The sequence below is a fragment of the Elephantulus edwardii genome, unplaced genomic scaffold (assembly GCF_000299155.1).
Source record: "Elephantulus edwardii isolate Elephantulus edwardi_28Jun2011 unplaced genomic scaffold, EleEdw1.0 scaffold00036, whole genome shotgun sequence".
Taxonomy (NCBI): domain Eukaryota; kingdom Metazoa; phylum Chordata; class Mammalia; order Macroscelidea; family Macroscelididae; genus Elephantulus; species Elephantulus edwardii.
This window is the reverse complement of record NW_006399786.1, coordinates 7,303,003-7,323,284: the sequence shown is the minus strand read 5'-3', so window position 1 is coordinate 7,323,284 and position 20,282 is coordinate 7,303,003. Positions and strand designations below refer to the sequence as shown.

The 20,282-nt window shown below is 43.6% G+C and overlaps 1 protein-coding gene across 1 annotated transcript in view; it reads left to right on the top strand.

The window, feature by feature from the left end:
• Positions 1-20,282, top strand: part of TNFSF11 (tumor necrosis factor (ligand) superfamily, member 11) — a 43,660-nt gene that overhangs the window by 10,098 nt on the left and 13,280 nt on the right. The gene's annotated exons all lie outside the window — the stretch shown is intronic.

Here is a 20,282-nt window from a genome sequence, read left to right as displayed (position 1 = left end):
TACCTATTTCCTTTCTGCTTGGTTTTGTGATGGTAGGATCCTCTAGTCCACATCTGTTGATCCAGGCTCTGATGAGATGTGAGCTAATTGCCCTCTGGGCCAGGAGGTATGCAGGCAAAGCAGGAAACAAGGGGTGGAAGAGATGAAAATCCGAGTCCTGATGCTCTTTTTTCCCAGGGAAATTGAATGGGAGAGATGGCAGCAGAGGAGACCCGGATGTCTCTTAGATCAGTAGCTGAAGCGTTGTACTATCTGGCTGTCTCACTTCCCTGATGAAACTTGCTTGAGGGTTCTGCGCCACGCTAATGATTTTACTTACTGACTCCACTGGATACAGCATACTAGAGACTCCAATTTCCACACATCTGCCTGCACTCCACACCTACACCTTCGTGCATCTGCCTTTCCATCGCAGCCATCGTTTTGCAGCTTGTTATTAATCTGCCCAATAGAGGCACCATGCATCAAAGTCTACTTGGTGACAAGGTGCTTTGTTCTGGTTGCTTTTTATTTATGTAGCGTGCACTATGTTAGGTATGTTGCCATACTTTCTGGTGGTCTAGTGGTACGGAACTGAGCTGCCAACCTAAAAGGCTCGTAGTTCTTGTCCACCACCTGCTTTCCATGAGAAGATTGCACGGTTTCCTCCCATGTGATTTACTGTGAAAACCCACTGGAGAGGCAGCTCCACCCAACTCCAGGGTGCATAACAACAACAGCATCTATACGGTAGACCAACATAAAGACGGAAGCACAACAGGAATTGTGAGGATGGCGCAGGACTGGGCAGGGCTTTGTTCTGTTGTTCAGAGGGTCGATTTGGGTTGGAGCGGAATTTACTTCACAGCAACATACCCCATACCCCAGGATTTATTCTTTGCTTTTCCCAATCAAATAATCACTTGCTGGATGTGTCTTCTATTGATATAGATTGCTGCCTAGTGTGACATTTTAGATTATCTTGCCCAAATAACCAAATTTCTCATTTCTCTTGCCAGTGCCGAAGACAGTATGGGTGTATTAGCTGTTTGTCAGTAGCTCAGTGTCTTCACTTTAGTTCTAATATAGAGATTGAGTGAACCCATAAAACAAAATTACATGTGTTGCTGGAATGATTATTGAGAGATCAACCCAACCAGTGGTAATAAATGCTAGACATAAGCACAGTATCACATTCTATGTGTGTAAGAAATGGTGTTTATCCAGTCTGTCTTTGGTCAAACAAGTAGTGCTGTTTTTTCTGCCTCCTTTTTTTGTGTTGTTGTTTGTGGCTAGGCTTCCTTAGCCTTTTTCTCCCTTAGCACAGAGCTCTCAAAGCCTCTTGGTGATCCAACATTATAACCACAATTTATAAAGTCTATCATAACAGTCTATGACAATAAAAAAAAACACTAGTATAAATATGGTGTCCAATTCATGAAGCCATCCTTGTTTTCAGCTTTGGCGGCTCCCCAGGCCCAGGCAATGTGGGGCGAGGTGGGGCAGTGTGCTCAGGCCTGAGTACTGGTCTCGTTCTGTGGCAGCATAGTCACTTGGCTACTGTCCTCCAGGCTAGTCTCAGGCATATCATCTGTTTATGCATCAAAGATGCATTCCGTGTCCTTGGAGCTGACCTGGAACTTCACTTGCTTTTAATGTGTCAAGTTGTTAATTCTACATTATACCTGTTCCACATGATCCCTGTTTGCCAAAAACTTCCTAAAATTTCTGGAATTTAATTTCAAAGATCTATGAAAGAATAGAATGCAAAAGAGAGATCAGTGTGCATTGTGGCCCTCAGTAGTGGGTCAGTCTTTAGTGTTCCTCCTTAACCAAAGGGCTTATTTTAGAATCTAACCAGGATGAAACCTATGGCTATCCAAAGTGAGATGTTTAGCTTAATCAAGATGATCCACTGGTATGGGGGAACAAAGTATTAGGATATCTATCTGTCAGTCAATCTATCTATCATCTATCTATCTATCTATCTATCTATCTATCTATCTATCTATCATCTACCTATCTCTTTATCTCTTTGTTGTTTTTGTTATATGCCATCAAGTCAGAATTGACTCATAGCTGACCTCCAGCAGGTTTTCAGAGGCTGTAAATCACACAGGAGATTACCCAAAGCAGCTGATGGATTCCATCAGCCTGCCTTTGCATTGGCAGTGCTGCTCCTTACCACTAGGCCACTAGAGTTCTCTGTGATAGAGTTACACAGCCAGAAATCCTTGAATTGCTGAATCCATGAAGTGAAGCAGTGGGTTCCATGAAGACCTGGCTGCAGCCATCTTGTTCACATCTGACAGTGTTACCCCTTGCTTTAATTCCAGAGAACCTAGTTATAAACAGTGATGCATTTGTCTGCTAACTGAGAGATTGGTAGTTTGAGCCCACCCAGAGACACTCAGGAGAAAGATCTAGAGCTCTACTTCTAAAGAAGAGTAAGCCAGTGAAAACCCTATGCTTAGTGGAGGAACTTTATGGCAAAGGTGGGTGAACATGGTTACATTCCTTGAAGAATATAATCAACACCACTAAATTGTGTGTGTGTGCAGAGGTTCTTTCAGGAACATACGTTCTGTTGTGCATATATTCTGTGCACAATGCAGAAAACAAACAGAGCAAGTCCCGTGGTGCCAGGCACAACTGAGGACACTGGGAATTGGAGTCCACTCAGCAGCAAGCGATGAACGAAGGAGTGATAGCTTGATGGCCTCTGTGAACTAATATTTTAAGATAGAAACCTGGACATTATCTGGCTTGTCAAGCCATTCAGAATGTTATAAGCTGGGTTCCAAGTCATTTGATAGTTTTCTAACATTACAATTGATAGCTATGAAAATTATTAGCTTGAGGCCGTGCGGGCTAGGTTTGTTCCCATGATCTGCTGCTGGACTCTCCCTTGACTCTCAGTTCCCCTTGGTGCAGCCTCTTGGTCCTGTTGCAGTCTGTTCACCATAGAGAGGCAGCCCATGATGCAAATGAAAAGCACTGCTCTGGCCCTATAAGCGTAGTTTCATAAAGCTCTGATTACACTCCAGATTATGAAAAGCCAAAGGATGATAATAACTACCAATAGGTTATCTTGCTGGCATGTTCTTGAGTAACCATTTCCTGGAATCAATGAGCCTCCGAAGACTTACTGGAAAATGGGATGTAAGACCAGAGAGCCATAATTATTGAACAATTAACTCTCAGCTGGAGGTTTGTTTTTTTCAACTGTCAAGGGATGGTTCCTATTTGGCCTCATCTCCTGCAGGATTCACACTGCACATGCACAATTTCCACTGATATTAAGAACAACATGTCAAAGCTTGGAGGATGGTGGCGCTTCCGTGGTAGAGTTCTTGCCGTCCAAGGAGGAGACTTAGATTTAATTCCTGGCCAGTGCATCACCCGTGTGTCAGTGGAGTCACTCAGATGCCAAGCAGGTTTCAGCGGTGCTTTCAGACCTAGACGGGCTCAGCCTGTGAAACCATCCAGATCACTGTGTTTAAAACACAGATGATCTGAGCGATGGCACAGGACTAGCCAGCCCAGTTTGTTCTGTCATGGGTGTGTCACCGTGAGTCAGGGGCAACTTCACAGCATCTAAGAACAACAACAAAAGACCAGTTGTTATAACCAAAACCCTAAGAAAAAGAAAAAAAAACCAAACCCCATTATCATCAAGTTGATTGTGACTCATAGTGACCTTATTAGGACAGAATAGAACTGCTTTCTTGAGTTTCCAAGGCTGTAATATCTTTACAGATGCAAACCCTTCATAGATGCAAACTCACAGCTTTCTCTTGTGGAGGGACAGTGGGTTACTTAACCCACGGTGCTACCAGAGCTTCTCCATGTAACAAAGAGACTCTGTGAACTGAGTAATACAGAAGTGTTTTTTAGTTTTTCTTTCATGAAATGATCCAGAGGTGAGCAGAACAGAACTTGTAGGAAGAGTCCCCCTTTCACGTTCACCTGCCATCTCTGGTTTCCAGATGGCTGTTCTGTTTGTTGTCATTTCCCAGAGGGGACGGAAACAGAAACAGTAAGGACAATAACGGAGGACTAAGACTTCATGTCCAGTAGCATTGTACTGACTGTAACTTATAAAACCATACACAGCGAAGCTGGACAATACACCCTCCAGCTGGTAGCCACTCTCCCACGACAGCTTGAATAAAGAGAGGGCCTGTGACTGGTAGACACCACTCATCTGTCACTTCGTTGTGCTGTAGATATTGGCAGGTTGCTGTGATGCTGGAAGCGATGCCACTAGTATTTAAAATACCAGCAAGATGATGTTTAGTAGACAGATATAAATGGAGCCTTGAGACTAAGTTTAGGAAGCAAGGCTTAGAGATCCGCTTAGGAAAATTAGCCAGTGAAACCCCAATGGATCAGAGGCAAAGATCATTTGATATGATGCTGAAAACTGAGCCCCTTAGGTTAGAAGACACTCAAAATAAATAGCAGCTGCAGTGGTGGATAGGAAAAGGCTGACAATCCTGAGGACTGGACGGGGCTGGACCATGTGTCATTGTATATGGGTCTCTGTGAATTGGAGGTGACCATGCACAGCTAGCAACCTTGACAATGTGATTAATAGGATGGAAGATAATATAATTAGTAAGATGGAAGGAGAAGACATTGAACAGGCTGTATATGACATCCATATGCCCAAGGCAAGAAGGGGAAGTGGCTTACTTTAGCAGCCAAAGTTTATGCCAAGTTATATAGAATATATAAGTTAATTAAAATTTATTGAAGCCTTTTGGTATGCACTCGACTGTCAGCAGCGTGAACCCCCTCAACAGCTCAGCAGGATGAAGGCCAAGTTCAAGGTCTTCATGAAGATGAAGAGCTACTGTCGCAGCGATTGTGGCCTTGTTGTTGTTATGTGCATCAGGGGCAACTCATAGTAACTCTGTGAACAGTAAACTGTAGCCTTGGCCTATCCTGTGCCATCCTCACAATAACTGACATGCTTGGCCTGTTGTTATGGTCACAGTGTCAATCCATTCTGTAGAAAGACTTTACAAACCAAATGCGCCCATTCTCTTCTGTCACATGGGGTTGCTATGAGTCATTGTCTCAGAAGAACAATAACTTAAAACATTCTAATGGTAAATGTTTGTTTTCTAGAGTTTATAGTTGAGTTATTTATATAATAAGTCATAAGAGAGAGATTTAAAAGAACTTTGTAGCAACAGTACTCAGAATTTTGAGAAAGTTTCAAAACTGTTTGAGGAAATAAAGCTGTGTCTTTTAAACAAACTTCCATAATTTTCTGCACAGCTTTAATACATTTTGTGTTTCAAGAACATTTATTTAAAACTTACAAGTTTATCAGATTAAGTGATTATGTTTGATTTGATTCCCATTTTATAAACTAAAGTAAGTAACAAATCATTGAAAATCTGAGTCTTAACTGCTTGGGAAATTTTAATCCATGGAGGTATTAGATACTCATCATTCCTCATTTGTCTTTTCAGATAAAGAAAAACAAGAGGGGAAAAAAAATCATTAAACCCCATTCATTGTTTCTTTGCATTTGTATATAAGAGCATGTGCCAAAAAAGTTTTCTTGTAAACCCACAAGGAAGCTTGGGTTTTGGGACACTGGTATTCACAAATCAAGACATTAGTCATGTCATGGCCTTCCAATGGGATTTCGGCTCTCTTTGTCAAAACAGTTTTGGAATGGCAATTCAACCCAATCATATTTAGTGTTTATAAAAGCTGTCTTTATGGGAAATCGCAAGTAAGGCCCATAGAATTTTCCTACAAAACAATGGCCACCTTACTGCTTTAGACCCAGAAATGGACTCTATAAGTTGTGATAAGCTCAGTCTCAGGGTACTCAGGGAGAGGATGGGAGAGTTCCCAGTCAGTGGTGTTATCAGAGGTGGGCTTTCCTTTGTGCTAAAAATATATGACATGGGGGTGGGGGGAGATATTGTGGGTTGACAGATTTAAGAAAAAGTGAACACAATGGACATACTTAAAAGAAAAGAGTTAGTATGGCCTGGGATCCTAGGTTAGGACTCAAGGAGTGCTTGAAGCTGGGGGTCTTTGGTTGGTGAGCATGGTCTGAAGGGGAGGACTGACTTGCTCTCCTAGGAGCAGCTTGGCCTTGGGGGACACAGCCTCCATAACCAGAGAACAGCATGTGCTTCTGGCTCTCCAAACTGCATCTTTAAGAATCACTTGGAACAAAACTCTGTTTTGTTTTTTAGACTAGAAAGGGCCACAGATTCACCAGTAGAGATTCTGTCTATCTAGGGTGGACTCTGATTTTGCAAATCCCCCCTAGAGGAAGGTCTGGTCTGTCTTTAAGGGAAGGTGCTTTAAGCAGGTTTGGAGCTGACTGACTCATAGCAACCCTATGAACAAGGGCTCTGAACTTTACACTATCATGAGCCAACCTCACTGTCTCGGATACACCTGACCCCATTGCCACAGCCATTGTGTCTGGTTAAATAATTGTTGCTGTGTGCCATTGAGTCAGAACCAACCCCTACCTAGCTCACCCTCCTATGGTTTTCAGAGGCAGTAAATTGCACAGGAAAAGATTACCCATCCTTCTTCCATAGAGCAGCTGGTGAATTCAAACCAGAAAATAATTAGCCATTGAAAACCCTATGGATTGCAGTTTAATTCTGACACAGGTGGGATTTGGCATGAATAAGAATATAGTGGCATTTGATAACTCGTCAAGGTAGATGTAGGGACCAAGTATATTAAGAAGAGGTAGGAGCCACCAGTAGACAGGGAAGCAAGGAAGCCGATTGTAGATTTAGTGAATGAGCTTACTAAGTAAGATCCAGTGTGTGTGGTATGGAGAAGTGGGTTTTGGAATCTTAGAAGTGGTGGGGAAAATTCTGCATCTGGGATGAACAGCCAACATTTTATTGTGTGAACTTCTTTCTCTTTGGCTGATAGGGGAGTTGCATTTTTAACTTCCTCTTCTCTAGGTTACCACCCTTACCTTGATTTTGACTCCTACAGGACATCAGATGGTGATAGTAGAAGTAATAGAGGTGATGATGATGGTAGTTGTGGAAGTGGAGGCGGTGTGATGGTGGTGGAGACAGGTGTGGTAATGACTGGTAATGACTTCAGTGGTGATGGAGGTGGTGGTGAGGTGGTGATGCTGTTACTGGTTGTTGTGTATGCCATCGAGTTAGAACCCATTTATAGCTGACCCTCCTGTGTGTTGTCAGAGGCAGTCAATCACTCAGCAGGAGCTTGACCATACTTCTGCAGAGCAGCGGGTTGTGGATTCAAACCATGTGCTGTTTGAATTGTAGTATTGCAGTTCAGGTTCTTACCACTTGGCCACCAGAGCTCCCTGGTAGTGGTGGAGGTAGTGGTAGTGGTAGTGGTAGTGGTAGTGGTAGTGGTAGTGGTAGTGGTAGTGGAGGTAGTGATGGTGCTGGGGATAGTGGAAGTCGAGGTGATAATCATGGTGGATGTGGTGATGGTGGTGAAGATGACGGTGGTAATAGTGGTGGAGGCACTAGATTAGTAGTGACAGTAGTAAAAAAGTCATAATCATATTGTAAACTTAAAGGTTCTTATTAACCAGAAAGTGCTGGTGAAGTCGGCATCTCTTCCCCTCAGTGTTATTATGCTTAAGTAGTGTTCTCTTTCATGATGAGTGACAATATCATCATCTTAGTTTAGAGACTAAGGTGTGTCAGATCCAGGGCTTGGTCTTCTCAATTGTTTGCTATGCATCTGTGAGCTGGACAGTGACTAAGGATGACAGAAGAAATATCGATGACTTTGAAATGTGGTGCTAGAGAAAAGTATTGAACATACCCTTGAAAGAAAGTAAACAAGGTTGTCCTGGAGAAGGTGAAACCAGGTTGCTCCTTGGAAGCAAGGATTTAAAAACTACATCTCAACTACTATTAGAATGTTGTCAGGAAGATAGGGCTTCATGCTTGGAAGGGTAGAAGATCAGCACAGGAGAGGAAGAACCTGGATGAGATGGATTGACAAAGTGACTGTGACATTGGTGGCAGGTGTGTCAGGGGTGGTGAAGTTGGCTCAAGATAGGGCAGGGTTCAGAGCTGCTGTTCATAACGTCACTATAAATCATAATCAATTCTATGGCACACAACAACAATGACAACAGCAAATTATCCCACTAGAAGCCAAAGGGTTGTCTTAGACATCTGTTCACCAACTCTTCTCCCACGTTCATCTGTGAATTCTACCTACTTAAAAAAAATATCCAGATAGTTTTCTCTCCTTTTGTCACTACCATTGTTACTTTAATACAAATGATTATTTCTCCCCTGGATCTTTTCAAGTGTTCACTTATCCATGGTTTCACCTATCCATCTCTCTATCACCAAGTTCCTTTGGAAATGGAAATATGAACATGTCCCTTACTTTCTTGTTTAAAAATATCCTTCAGTAGAGACTTGTTATCTTCAGAACAAAGTCTGAACTCCTTAACATGCCCTCTGTTTACTGGAAACCCTCACTCAACCCCTGCCTCGTCAACCTTGGTGTACTCCATTTCCTTAACTCTCACTTTGGCTGAGGTTCTCTCTGCTGCCTTTCACTTTTCTACTACTGTGCTAAAAAGAATCATCAGCACAGCAAGACGAAGATATTAACTGTCCTGTAAACACATTGTCCTGGGCATCCATCAGATCCCGGGTTCCTGGCAGCCATCAGTCAACATTGTTGAACATAAGGACAAGTAGCTTAGGAATTTTGAGAGTGGTCCTTATATGACAATTCAGACACTTCTTCATGTAGTTGTGGGATGGAATCTGGGATTTTGGAAACAGTCAGTTAACATGCTTACTTGCTAATTGTAATGTTGGAGATTCAAGTTTACCTAAAAGTGCCTTGGAAGAAAGATTTGATGATTATTTCTGAAATACTAGCCATCAAAAACTTTATGGAGTACATTTCTGCTCTGGCACTCATATGCTTGTCATACGTTAAAGTTTGTTACGTTTAATTTTTTCTACCTCCTAGAGAACAGGCTGGTGTCTCTCTCTCTCTCTCTCTCTCTGTTTATTAATTTTAATGAAAATTTACAGACTTTGGATTGCCATTCATTCATTGTTGCACTTTTCTCCCTGCCCACCCCTCTCCCCCAGTTTGCTCTTCTCTCTGAAAAGTAAAAGAAAATTCTTTCATTGTTATGCAATCCCTCCCCCCAAGTCCACTCCACTATGCAGCCTTCATTCTGGACTCCTATCATAACAATAATACCTAATCACATATCCCTTTTAAACAGTTCTCTCCCTCATCTATTTCAATGCAGTATGTATAAGGCTGGTCTGTCTTTAAAGAAAGATTTTAGGGTAGGTATAGAGATAGTGTCTGGTACCCTGGAGATGTTCTAAACAGAGATGGGAACCACCAATGGGCAAGGAAGCAACAATTTCTGAATTGTCTTTCAGAATTCAGCACAGGTATTACATCTGAGAGAGGCTGGCTTTGATACTGCCTGAGACCAGGTGCTCTTTGGAGACTGGGAGGGAGAAGCTTCATCTCACATACTTTGGGTATATTATAAAGAGGGAGTCAGTCCTTGGGAAAAGATATATTGCTGGGAAAGGTGGATGCTCTGTGAAAGAGAAGAAGACCCTCAAAAAAGTGGAAAAAGTGGATTGACACAGTGACTGTGACAATGGACTCGAGTATCTAAGTGATGACTATGGCACAGGATAGGACAGGGCTCAGATCTGTTGTCCATAGGGTCGCTATGAGTGGTGGTTGACTCTAGGACACCTAACAGCAACCACTCCACTTTGGGGTGAGGTGCCTCTCCTGTGCTCACTCACAGTGTCTGTACTTAACATTTAGACTCATCATGTGAACTTGTCGTATTCACTTGGCTGTAAGATTTCCAGACACAGGAATTGTGCCATATTTTTTCCAAGTAGCTGGCATCATAGGTGCTCTATGAGAGCTTAAAGGATGCCCTCTGTTTATGTGGCATCATCAGGCTACTGTATTGCCAGGTGCCAGTGTAGAAAGAGCCATGAAAGGCCCTAGGTCACGCTAGGGCAGTTTCACCAGTTTCTTTGTAAAGGGGGCTCCTTATTCCTCTTTTTCAATTAATTTTTAAAATTGTGGTGAGAAAAATACTCGCATGAAACAAAATTTCAAGTTCACATTTTTTTTTATGTTTACAACTCAGTGGTACCAATTACAGTGATCATGTGGTACAACCATCACCAATGACTGTTAACAAGTTTCTGCTGCCATAAACAGGCCTTCACTGACTGTCCTAGAGAAGCCTCTTTGGGCATAAGTAAGTTAGGGACCTTGAGGCTGGAGACTGAAGGGAGATACTGGTCAGAGCTAGGCTTTGTTGTCTTGTCCATCAGTTGTCTGGGTGGCTTGCCTCGTCCTATCGATTGGATTCCCAGCAGTCAGAAACACGTCTGGGAGGGTCAGTGAGAGGAAGCTTTGTCTCAGAGTGACAGTGCTCTGTGACTGTAGGAGGCTCTGAGAACGTAAAAAGGCGTTAGTATTTTTCAAATGGAAGAATAAAACCCAGACATGGTAAACAGTGCAGTTAGCCTAAGATGCCACACTGCAGTTATTCTGCTAAGCCCTTAAACTTCTTAAAATGAGTACCATAGTGGAAGTAATTTTAAATTCGGTTCCTTATGAAGACTAATATTGCTGTCACAAGGCTACTTTATGAAAACCCAAGAGGACTTTTAAATGTAGCAAAAGCTTCTTCACTTAAACCATAAAGGATCAACAATAAAAACTTATTTTCTATTCCCAGTGTACCCATCACACTGGCTAGGAAAAGCATCACTGCTTTATGGCCTAGTCTTCTGCCCTCTGGTGGACATAGTTGGTTATCTGTTTGTGAAAATAGATCAGGAGAGATGGTACCTGGGTAATTGTGCTTAGTTGCTTAGTGGAAGTATGAGGGGAGGAAGGCAGAAATCTGACCCACATCCTGGTGAAGTTCCTCACTAAGATTTTTCATAGATGGTCGTGGGTTTGTTCAGTTAAGAAATGAAGATATTAGAAGGTTATGGGCAATGGTGATGGTAGAATCCATGTAAAGACTGGTTTTGAGTCCATTTTTATTGGTGTTTTATACTTTAAAAAGGAATTTTCAAGGTCAAGATGTAAATTTAAGTCAGAAATGGTTTGTACCTTTAAGATTATTAAGATTTATACCTCTTCTCCAGCATGTGTTTGTCAGTTGCTGTACTGTGGTAGCTTGTGTGTTGCTGTAGGTGTTAGAAGCTGTGTCACCAGTATTTCCAATACCAGCAGGGTTATTGATGGTGGATGGGTTTCAGCAGAGCTTCCAGACTCATACAGGCGAGGCTGACTGGCATGACAGACTGTTGTTGTGTGCCATCAAGTTGCTTGTGACTCATAGCGACCCCTCTGTTCAATAGCCCTAAACCCTGCTCTGTCCTGTGCCAACCTTATTGTCTCTGACACACCTACCCTCATTACCCCAGTCACTGAATCAATCCATCTCATCTAGTGTCTTCCACTCCTGTGCTGTCCCTCCAGTCTCCCAAGCATGATGTCCCTCTCCAAGGACTGGTCCTTCCTTGCAACATGTCCAAAATATGTCAGACGAACCTTCAAAATCCTTGCCTCCAAAGAGCAGCCTGGCTGCACCCTCTCCAGGACAAACTTGACTACTTCCAAAAATTACACAATGAAAAATCGAAGACTATTTTATCATATAGTGCTGGAAGAAGCACCCCTAATGTTAGAAGGTGCTGCCCCATTGGATTCAAACACCAATGTGCACAAAGATGTTGGAAAATTAGCCAATGCTTCATTTTGTTGCACTTCATCATGAGTGGATGCCAACTTGAAGGTTGCTCACTATAGTAACAACATGTCCCACCCTTCTAGCCACTTCTTTTTGTTGAGCACTGGGTCCCTTCGCTAGGACTTGATCTCTATGGTGATGAGGAAGAGCTACTCCCTCTATACCCCCAGGGCTCCTTGCTTCTTCCTTCATATCTTTAGGGTTCTGCTCTATGGAGACTGCCCTGAGGTGAATGCACCCCACTGGCCTGTCAGAAAGGGCTTGTAGGTGCCAGACTGGCCAGTGATTCTGCCCTTTGCTTTGGGTGGCTCTGGAGTGCTACTATTGGCTTTTATTGAAAAACTGGGATTTCCTGGCTGTATCCATATAAATGCTCTCACAGGTCCTGTGGATTAGAGGTCAGCGTGAACATCTGAAGGAGATCTGGTGGCACAATGGTTAAGGATTTAGCCTCTAAATCAAAGGTTGTCCTTTCAAACATACCAATCATTCTAGAGAAAGACGTAGCAGTTCAATTCTTTAAGGACTGAGGCCTTAAAAACTCCTTAGGGGCAGTTCTATCCTATCCTGCAAGGTAGCAAAGAATTGGAAGTGAGTTTGTTTTATTTTGTTGGTTGAGGAAGAAGGAAGAGTGAGGCTGCAGCTTCAGGTTCTAAACCCTATCTCTTCAGGTGCTGCACAGCCTTGTGGGTGCTCTTTCTATGCTTTGTAAAACAAGAGTGGAAATGACAGCTTTGTAGTTGCAAGTGATCTTGATAATGCACCGAGATGGCTCTGACAAGGGTGCTGCTTGTTAGAATGCACCATTGCTCAGGTTCCTGAGGCCCCGGGTATCGAGAGTAGAGTGGGCCCACAGAGTTTTCGGGGCTGACACCTTTCAGAAGCCACTCACCAGGCTTGGCTGCCAGGCTTTTGACTGGTAGCTGACCACTTCAGTGTTTGTATTTCTCAGAGGTTCCAGTCAAGGGATGAATGCAAAAGTCTGCCTGAAGGAAAGGGCAGGATGTGCGAAGGATTCAGTGGGGCCCGAGCTTTCTGACAGTTGCTGAGGCTTTGCTCTTGTTGTTGGAAGGGGCTGTTGAGTGGACTGGACCTCTAGCAATCCTGTGAACAACTGCCCTGTCCTGTCCTATCCTGCTCAAGTCTATCGATGCAGCCCCTGTTTCAGTCCCCCTCACTGAAGACTGATGATGTCTTTTTCCAAGGGCTGAAGAATGAGCTGTTTACCATCTGTGCCTCTCAGGAGCACCTGGATTGCACTATCTCCAAGCCAGATCGATTTCTTCTGTGGCAGCCCACGAGGTACTCAAGACTCTTCACCAACATCACAAATCAAAGGTGTCAATTCTGAAATCTTCCTTATTCATTGTCCGACTTACAGATAGGTATGAAGCAATTGAAAGTACTGTGGCTTGGATCAAGTGCATCTTAGGTTTTAAATGAACTTTCTTGTTCTTTAGCACTTCAAAGATGTCCTTGGCAGCAGGACTGCCCAATGCAACATGTCTTTTGATTTTTTTTTGACTGCTTCTTCCATGGATATTGATGGCAGATCGAAGTGAAATGAAATCACTGGCAACTTCAGTCTTTTCTCCATATATCACAATGTAGCCTACTGATCCGGTTGTGAACATTTCTGTTGCTATCAATTGACGCCAGTTCATAATGGGCAAGAGAACCCAATGCTTCCTAGTCCTGCACTCTCCTCACTGTTGCAGATGAAATGGTTGTGATCTGTAGGATTTTCATTGGTTGGTTTTCAGAAGTAGATCTCCAGGCCTTTCTTCCTAATCATGTTAGCCTGGCATCGCCTAAAGACTGTGCAGCATTATTAGCAACAGGCAAGCCTCCTCATTGACAGATAAGAGGTTGCTGTACATATGGTGTATTAGGTGGGAAATGGACCCAGATCTCCTGTATGGAAAGCACGACTCCTACCACTGAACCATCACTGCCTTCTGTGGGATTCAGGGGAAGCCAACAGGATGATGGAACCTGAGATGCAGTCCGTAGGGTGTTGCGTTTCTAACTAGAGTGTTCAGATCTACCTTCTGCTCTGAGGGAGAAAGATGGGCAATCTCCTCCTGTGTGATTTACAGCTTTGGGAACCCTGTGGAGGGTCAACTATGTGTTGGTTACATCTCCACAGCAAAGAAGCTTTTTTCTAGAACCTGGAGTGATAGCCAGGCCCACACAGACAGCATACAGAGTCTTACGAACTCTGGTGAGGAATGTGGACTTCCCCCTGAGGTCTCTGGGCAGCCCTGGAAGGATCTGAAGAGAAAAGACTCATTCCTGTTCTTGCTTTTGGATAGGCACTTTAGCAACAACCAGAAGGAGTGAAGAGAGAAGGGCGCTGGGGGGAAGAGAGGCAGGAAGTTCTTGTTGTGGACCTACTGAGTGGTAACGAAAGCCTGGAGGAAGGCAGCGCTGGAGGGAGGGCTTGGTTTCAGAGCCACTCCCACGGTGGGATCTGCAGGTCTGCTCTGCAGGAAAAGCGAAAACTGGTGGTTCATTTTCAGGAACAACTGACTGTGGCATTCGTGTGCTTATGCCGCTGATGAATACACTATTCTTGTAACTGGGTTGGAGAAGCATTACATGATGGTAGCATTAAGATGTTAAAATGAATGCATTACATATGTTAACAAGAGTATGAACCCTGTATTATATCTGGCAAACGGGGTGTTAAATCCTTGTTCAACCAGCCAGATGTCCCTGCAGCTGCTGCTGGAAGTGCAGACGGAGGCAGCCACCTGAGGCCCTGGTGACGGTGCCGGGGCCAGTGGTTCCGCAGCATCTGTACAAAGAACATCTAGGCGCTGACTGACAGGCACCGCCTGGATTGCAGGTCCCCCTAGCCCAGCACACACAGGTGTGGACTCTGTGGGGCAAACCCCATTTCCTGTTTTGGCTCCAGCAGCTTGACCTCAGGGATCCACTGTGGCTGAAGGTGGCCTGAGTTAGAGCTGAAATCTGCTGTTCTCATTTTGTTAGGCTGAAAAAATGTAAAATCTCCACTGCATTCAAACAAACTTGAGACAGATTTAGTAACATTCACTCCTGAATTGGAATGTTATTGAAACTTGTTTTGGGCAGAAATGTAGCTTAATTGGAAAAAAGGTAGGCTTAGCATTTGCTGTAAATGTTGGAAGCAAAATTTCCATAACTGTTCAATGGAGTTGAAAGTACTCATCAAATCAAACCCATTGCCTTGGGCTCAATTCTGACCCATGGAGACCTCCCATGTGATAGAATTAGACTGGATTGCACAGGGTTCTCTTGGCTGGGATCTTTACAGAGGCAAATTTCCACACTTTTCTTCTGGGGCACTGCTGGGTGGATACGAGTCACCCCTCTGTGGGTTGGTAGTCAAGTAGAAAAAGTTTGCACCATCCAGGGACTTTGATAGTGCTCATTGATTTTGGTATTCATTCTTCAATAATTTAAGCTCATCTACGTGGCTCGACTTATCAAGAGGAAGTCAAGGCTAGGATGCCTCTCTCCTCCCTTTCTTTGGCAAAATGTCCTAAAACATTTTAAGAGACTCTCAAGGATCAACACAGGGCCTAGCTGCAGTGGGCTGGATGCACAAGCAGCCTCTAGTCGGGCTGTGCTCCCTGGGTGCTGACTGCCTGGGTGCTGAGTAGAAGACATGGCAAAGGGAAGCTGTTCTAGTGCCACAACAGCCACACTGAGCTTTCATGCACTCTGTTTCCTGGAGGAGAAATTGTGAAGCCTGAACATTTTATATGAGAGCTCTGGTGGTCTACTGGTAAGGAGCTGCACTACCAACACAAAGGCATGAAGTTCAAAACCACCAGTTGCTCCATGGAACAAAGGTGGGCAATCTCCTCCCGCTCAATTAAATTTCTCTAAAATCCTGCTGGAGGGTCAGCTATGAGTTGGTTCTGATGCAACAGTTCATAAATAGCAAATAAAGCTGAGGTGTTTGGGGTTTTTCCCCTGCCTGTTTAAATGTGCTATGACAAACCAGAGTTTTTCAAGATGAAAAGTTAATGCAGTCTAAATAGGAAAATTAAATAAATTGAATTAAATAAAGAAATTAAATGGTGCATTGTGCTAGGCACTTCCGCTGTCAAGGACCTCTTTAAAGTGCTAAAGAGACAAGATGTCAGTTCACAGACTGAGGTACTGCTGATTCAAGCTGTAGTATTTTGAATTGCTTCATTTGCATGTGAAAGGTAGATATTGTATAAGACAGACCAATGTATTGATGCCTTTGAATTGCAGTGTAGGAGAAGAATGCTGAATATACCCTGGACTGCCTTATTTTGTCCAACAATTATGTCTTGGTCAATGTGCAGCTCAAGTGCTCCTTAGAAGCAAGGATGGTGAAACTTCATCTTACATACTTCTTATTAGAAAAGATCAGTCCCTACAGAAGTACTTCATGTCTGGAAAAGAAGAGCAAAAGAGAGGAAGATCTTCAATGAGAAGAACTGACACAGTGACAGCATCTATCGGCTTATGCGACACAGTAGAGATCGGAGGATAACACAAGATCTGTTGTGCATGGGATCGTTAAGGTTCAGAGCCAAATCGATGGCATCTAACAACAACAAATAGGAAAATACCTCATGGAGAGGATTAAACCAGTGCTGTGAAATGTCCTCTATTGTTTCTGGAGTTGGAAGAGAAGGGTGCACTGTCCTTTCAGGGCCACAAGTCCAGCTGTGGGGCGGTAGGCCGCCAATGGCAGACAGTGTCCACGAGGTGGCAGCATGCTAGAAGGTTTCTTTCAGCCTGAATTGGTAATAACTTCCTTTGGCTCTTTACCAACAGCGCGATTTTTCTCTTATCACCCCGTTTAGGAGGGTTAAACGAAGCTATTATAATTTAAGACCAAATTATGCTTATCTAAAAATGCATAAATTCTGTGGAAACCTGACTTGTTAGAGTGTGGCCATAGATAAACTCATTAACTCATATGCATTTTCTCAGTTAGCTTATTGTAACTAATAGTCAGAGTTGTGCAATGACATCACTAAGGGAATATTGGGTGAGAGTATACTCCTGACACTGTAAGAAGGGGGAGGACATAAAAAAGTCCACAGAGTCTATGACGGCCAAAGCAGGATTCTGATAGACATGATGGGAGAGGAGATGCCAAGGCAGGGGCACCACCCAGGTTACTGTCACCTGTCACTCAAAGTAGTGATTTATCACCACTCCGTAACTCCTCTCACTCACTCTCCCCTTCATCAGCCAAGTGTAGGGCAGGTCACAACATCATTAGCCATTGGCAGAGAGGCAGGGCTCTGCTTTAACCAATAGGAGAGGAAAGAAGATGGTCGGCTCTCCTGGTGGGAGGGTCAAAACTCCACTAACTGGAGAGGGCTTGACACAGTGAGTTAATTAATGGTCTGGGTGATCCTACCTCTAGGGGTGCTAATGTTGCCAAGTGTAGTTCTAGAAACCAGTAAGCAATTCTTATTGGCCTTGCATACATCAAATGAGGCGTGTGCTGCGTTTGGAATCACGTCTGGAATGAGAATATTAGACTGCTTAACAAGTTGACATTGAGTCATGGGACCCCATGTGTGCCATAGTAGCACTGTGGTCCTTACGGGTTTCAGTAACTGATTTGTTTGCTTTAGCTTTTAAAAGTGGATTGCCAGACCTGTCTTCCGAGATGTCTCTGGGTAGACTAGAACCTCCAGCCTTTAGGTGGCAAGTAAGTATGTTCACTGTTTCCATTGCCCACCGATTTCACGCCCTGGAGAATCCATTTGTGACTGTTAGCCAAAAAGAAAAGATAGCAGGGATTGTTTTCCCAGCAGTTTCCCCTGGAGACAGTTTGCTGGGAAATGTGGCTGGTCTATTTACATTTCTTTGTGTAAATCTTCGAGCGAGTCTGATATTTGTAGGTACTATATGTTTGTCTAAAAAAGTAACTGTTTTGCTTTCTAAATTAATCTTCGCTTCAAAACTTTATTGTTGCTCATAGCTGACTTCCAGGGGGTTTTTAAGGATGTAAATTGCGTGAGAGGAGTTGTGCATCCGGAAGATTTGAACTGTCAGCAAGGCTCCACCATCGGTCAGCAGCCCAGCTCCTTATGAACCAGCCACTGATTAGTAGCTGTGCTTTAACTGTTATCAAACATATGCAACGTTTTTTAAAATGCTATCATTCATCTGGACAATTTGTCTGTAGGAAAGGAATTAGTACACACTCTTTGCAGTGTTTTTCTAATATTAGATTATTAATACTTGCTGAATTCAAAGAATTACAAAATCAAGCAACCAACTAAAACTCAAATAACAATACAGCAAACAAACAAGAAAAACCCCACTTCTGTCAAGTTGATTATCATTCATCAGCCTCCTTCCCTGGGCTTCTGATGTAGTAGATCTTTAAGAAAAGAAACTACTCATCTTTCTTTCAAGAGGCAGGTGGTGGATTTGAACCATTAATCTTTCAATTAGTTAACTGTTATGCTCTCCACTATGGAAAATATAGTAAAAACCTTGCCTGTCAGTGGGTGAAATTTTAGCACTCCAACAATTAGTAAAGAGTTGAGGTTGAGTTGACTCTGGTTTATGGTGACACCCCCTCAATATGTGTCAGAGTGGGAATTGTGCTCCATGTGGTTTTCAGGGCTAATTTTTCAGCAATCAATCACCAGTTCATTCTTCTGGGGCATCTCTGGAGGACTTGAACCTCCAACCTTGTGGCTAGCTGCTGAAATGTTATTGTTTGTGCATTTGTTAGGAAATTCTGTTCTAGAATTTCTTCAGAAAGGTCCTGTATTTTGTATATGAAAAATATGAGCAAGAGGGTATCCAAGAGAAACTGTTGTTGTTGTTGTTACATGCCATCGAGTCATAGTGACCCTATGAAGAAATGCTCTGAACCCTGCCCTATCCTGGGCCAACCTCACTGTTTCTGACACAGTTGGCCCCATTGTCACAGTCACTGTGTCAATCCATCTCATCTAGAGTCTCCCTTTCTTGTGCTGATGCTCTACCTTCCAAGCATGATGTCCTCTAAGGACAACATGCCGAAAACATGGGAGATGGGGTTTCAAAGTCCTTTCCAATTATTAGTGGACGTTTGCAACTATTCCTCCTTACTTTTTGTGTTTTCCAGTGTGAGAGCACAGCCTACAGGGTGATATCTAATAGTCTAAGGGTGCTATACTGTGGAAAGCCCAAGAGAAACTAGTGCTCAAGAATTAGGTTGCAGAGTATCTGATCTTTGAGAAGAGCGACACGACAGAACGTGGGCTTGCTGGGCCTGTAGGAGTTAGCCTGAGGGTTTTTCACCAGTGAGGCCCTCAATGGGATCCTTGAGTCCCTTAGAGTCCTGCAGTCATGTCTCCTGCTGGCAGGCCCCTTCCTGTGTCCATCCTGAGTGGCCAGCATCTGGGTGTGACCCTCCTTTCCAGAGTAACTTCATCAGGGAGAAAAGCAGTGTACAGGAATTACTTGGCAGGGGCATTCATACTTCCTCTCAGCTTTCATGACTAGAGTCAGGGCTTGGACTGAGTCTTTGAGATTCTTATCCCTAAGAGTGACCTGGGGATCTTGTTACACTGTAGATCTGAGTCAGTACGTCTGCACCTCTAACCCAATGATGGCGCCTTTCAGGCAGCTGGAACTCTACCCCGCCTCCCACCCCCAGCAGCTCCTCTGGAGATAGATGGGCAGTCTCCTCCCCCTGTGATTTATAGCCCCTGAAAACCCATGGAGGTCAGTTATGAGTTGGTTCCAACTTGACAGCAATGAGATTTTTGAGAACTGTAGTAGGGGTAGGAAGTGGTCATTTCCAGGTGACAGTTTCCAAAATTGAGGGACATCCTGAGCCTATAGCAATGCTAAGTGTTGAGTGATGTGCCCTACCCCAGTCTGACTGACGTTCTTTTCTTGATTTTGTTGTTGTTATGTGCTGTCAAGTTGCTTGCAACTTAAAGTGACCTTTTGTACAACAGCTCTGAACCTTGATCTATCCTGAGCCAACTTTACTGTCTCCGACACACCTATTCCCATTACTTCAGTTACTGAGTCAATCCATCTCATCCAGGGTCTTTCCCTCTTGAGCTGTCCCTTCACCCTCCCAAGCATAATGTTCCTCTCCAAGGACTGGTCCCTCCTTGCAACATGTCCAAAGTATGTCAGATGATGCTTTAGGATCCTTGCCTCCAAGGAACAGCCTGGCTTCACCCTCTCCAGGGTGAGCCTGTTTGTTCTCTTGGAAGTCCATGGTATATTCAGTACTCTTTTCTACCACCACAGCTCAAAGGAATAAGTCTTTTGTTGAAAAGTGTGAACAGGCATCTGCAGGTATATGGGATGCTTTGCGTTCTTCATCCTCTGTTCCCTCTATCCTTTGAGAGGACCTAAGGTGAGGGACCCATGAGCACCAGAAGTAAAATCATGGCTAGTCTTTCATACAGGCCATGGTATTTGCAATCGCTTGTTATGCATCAGAGAGTTGGACAATGACTAGGGAGGACAGAAGGAGAGTGGATGCTTTTGAGCT